Source organism: Morone saxatilis, unplaced genomic scaffold (genome assembly GCF_004916995.1).
Source record: "Morone saxatilis isolate NCDOM2014 unplaced genomic scaffold, NCSU_SB_2.0 Contig23, whole genome shotgun sequence".
NCBI classification, from domain to species: Eukaryota; Metazoa; Chordata; class Actinopteri; family Moronidae; genus Morone; species Morone saxatilis.
Window position 1 is genome coordinate 20387452 of NW_023339796.1, and position 4065 is coordinate 20391516.

Genomic DNA, 4065 nt, shown 5'->3' on the forward strand with positions numbered 1-4065 from the left:
AGGTTTTACTAACATAGTTTGTGCTGGCAGTTCCACTGTATGTCAGTGTAATTTGGTTGTTTGTCCAAAGTACAAAATCCAGTATAATTAATAATTTTGTAGCCATGTGTGAAAATCTATACTTAAGAGAACGATACAGAGGGTGGTAGATGGGGCTGGGTGATCAATATTGGGGCCCAAGAGTAACATTTTTGCTTTTAGGCATGAAACCATGCGAGGACCCTGCAGCACTAGTAAGCACTGGTGTAAAGGGATGGTTATTATCAGTTAAAAAAAAAGGATCAAATATACTTTATTTATCTGTTCTAAACTTCATTTTTGTAAAGCCATCAGCACTTGTAAAATTAATTTCTTAATTTTATGAAGGTTTTATTTTACATATTTTTAAAATACATATTTTTAAAATACATATTAAAAACATTATAAAAATAGCCTGAGAATGTATGAATGTACATGTCTAATGTAAAATAATATGGAAAATCTGTAACTTTAAATAATCATAAAATTACAGTTTATTTAAAGAAAATTTCTTTTTTCAAATTTTATTTAATAGATTAAACTGGTAAATATAGTTAAGTTTAATAAATTTCTAAAATTAGGTAAAATTTGTGAAATTTTTTTTTTACAATTTGTCTTTACAGTGCATGCAACACAAGACAACACAAGTGCAATTTCAAATGTTTAACATGACAGTTATGAAATATTTAAAGTGCCATCAGTAAGATTAAGTCTACCTAAAAATGTCCATGAATAATAATCATTGTAGATTGAGTGAAAACATTACTAGAAGGGTTATTTTATCTATATTGAATTCATCAAATGGTTCTGGTTTTCCCTTCGTCCATTAATGCAATTAGTGCATTTACAAACAAACGAACAAAGGCAGGATGTAAATATAAGAGAGAGAAAAAATGATTGAACAAATAAAATATTTTAAAAAACTTTTATTTGAAACAAAAAACAACCACGACAACAAAAACAGCACATCCTAAAGCATGAAAAGCAAAGAAGTGCCCCCCAAACAAGTAAAAAATGGTAAGACAAACTCCATATGTTTAATTAATCTAAACAGACTTGATATACAACATAAGTATGCATTGTTATGTATATGTAGAAAGACAGAAAGAAAAAAGGAGGTAAAAGAGAAAAGGGAGTGAAAGCTAAAGACAAAAATAATTTTTGCCCTGTCTTTCCTCTGTTTGCCCCTGCAGCTTTTCTACGGTAGAATTTATCGAGTTTAGTTTGCAGGATTAATCACTTTTGTTTATCGCTGTCAGTTGGTGATGTCTTATTGCAGCAGGCTTTTATTTCTTTCATACTGTGATCATTTGTTACTTCTGTTGAGAGATTTCCCAAAATTAATAGAATATTCTTTCATTTTAAATATCAAGAATTCCCATTTAGAAATATTAGGATGTTAAAGATTCATCAAGCATCACATTAGAGATTATGCTTTTAATACCATTATAGAATGAATGGCATTAAGTGAATTTCAAGCAGCCTTTGTTTCTATAGGAAGCACCAGGGGGTTCAAAGCTCAACTTAATAACAGAGTGATATGTGACATACAGCTGTCAGAAGTTCATCACAAAGGATGAAATTACCCAGAAGTCTGTTCTACATTTTCAGCATTACTTGGTTTGAACCAGGAATATTAAGTATAGAAGCATTGAGGATCTACAAATCTAGTGCTACAAAAATCGGATAGGATGAGCTTGGTAATACATTTTTATGCTGAACCGCCATGTGTCTGCATTGCAGTTTTTGCAAGTTTCACAGGCCTCATGATATGTATAATATTTCAGATATAAACTTTGCAGTTCCCTTTGCCACATGATGTCTTTGAAATGTTTATTTTGTTTAAAAGAACAACATTAACAATGAAAAACACGGAACTGATGATGACTCACATATTCGGTAACATTATTTTTGACTTGGACTTGAAGTTTGGCAGGTCAACAGGTGCTGAGTCGTTTTATATTTGCCCAGTTATTCTGTCTGTTTTGTCAATATAGTAAGTCCAAAGACAGTCCTGTGCGATGTCAAATTTCAGAGGAATAAAATCTACTAAACATCAGAATAAATCTGAATCTGCGTCTTTGGGTCCACATCTTTAATTCAACATGACACTACTAGCTCAAAGATCTCTATTTGTGTGATTTGGTTTCTCTTCATCCGGTCGGTGTGTGTGTGTGTGTGTGTGTGTGTGTGTGTGGGTGTGGGTGTGAGAGAGAGAGAGAGAGAAAGAGAGAGACAGAGATCCCTATATGTATCTGAGAGTTAGAAGCTATCTTAAAAAAGTAAGATCTGAAGTTCAATCGTACAGTCTGTGGGTTGAAGAGAAGCAAACAGACACTGCAATAAAACCCTGACTTTAAAACTTTGGGCAATTTCAGCTAATGGGAGTATGTAAAGCTTACTGCATCATTTTATGAATTAATTGCTGAGAAAAGTGAAGCACCACAATGGCCTGCTTGAACCAAAACCAGTTTGGGGAGTAAAAGTTCTTCATCAAACTTCTTGATCTGCCCAGGAGCAAAAAGCTTCAACACCCAATCGATCAGTCAGACTATTTGTATGGCACTCTTCATACAAAGAAAATGGAACACTGTAAGTGCGTCACAATCTTTGTGTTACAACATGAGGGGGACCTTGGCACTCTCAGACCACAAGTACCATGTAGCTCCAGATGTGAGGGCAAGGAAAAGGCAGTGTTGAGGTTGCTGACCGCAACGCTTTCTTTCAATGTCAGTCGGTGAGTCGCGGCCCCTCGTTTAACGGCCCCATCCAAGCTGGTTTGAGGTCTGGCTAGGAGGACCAGGTGGAGGGACATTTGTGATGGACATTTGTGATGGACATGGGATCATAGATAAGTCTGGGGTCCTGTAGCAGACACCTCTCCAGTAGCTGCTGGCACTGTTACAAAGACATTAGTTTTTGCTAAATTGCTGCCATCTAATCAAATATATTTGTCAATTTCCAATTTTAGGAGTTCCCAATGATGACCAAATAACTTCTGTTTACAGAAATCCTCTCAAAGAGTCTTGATGAAATATCATTTAGGCCTTTAAATTTCATTTAGGAGATAAAATATTTGATCTATATGTAAGTTAGCCTACATTATTTTCTCCTTCAAAGTTTTACTTAAATTCGAGACATTTAAAGACACATTAGGTGGAGATGTTCTTGTTAAAATGGCCTGAAATCCTTTGTCAGGTGACATGTGATCACCATTTAATGGTGTCCACTCAATTTCAATTTAATTGTCTTGATTGGGATGACGTTTTAAATCAAACATGTTGCCAAAGCAGAGGTCTGAAAAAGGTAAGGCTGCTGGGAAGGGGGCTGCTGGTCTTGCTGCCTCTCAGCCTGGGATTTGTGTTACTGTTGTGTTTTTGATCTAGATTCAGTGTTGTTATTGTTTTTGGTACACTTCTGGTCCTCCATATATAAGAAATTGTTTTTTTATGTTAATTGTTGTTAATGTTGACATTATTTATCAAGAAGTTTCACATTTATTATTATTATTATTATTATTTGCATAGGGCTTATGTCAATCATCATCCTTAAGAATGTACCTGTATGACATTCTGTCACAGTGAGCTGGCCTATCTATTTACCCTGAGGGCTTTCAGGTGCACCAGTCCAATTGTACAATTGTTGTGTCACATACCTTCCTTACAGAATATGCAAAGCAGCAGGTTGTTTTTAGAACATTTCTTTATTGCCATTCTCTTGTAGTCCAATGCTCATTGTACGATATTTATCTTACCGTAAACAGTGGAATTCACTATTTGATGGCTCTTCATCTACAGTCTGAATTTAATTGTAACAGTAAAATCCTTGAATTCTTTAACCTTTCTTCCTTTACCATTTCATCTTGACTTTCATCTGGGTTATGTGGTTGGTTAGGGTCAGTGGTGGTGTGTTACTTACCCCATAGGGCTGCCTAAGATTGGGGTGAAACAGCAGGTCCGGGGAGTTGAAGAAAACAACATTGCCTGGGAGAAGAGAACAGGGGCTGGGGACGGGGAGCGAGAGCAATGTAAAGTACTGTGGATGAAA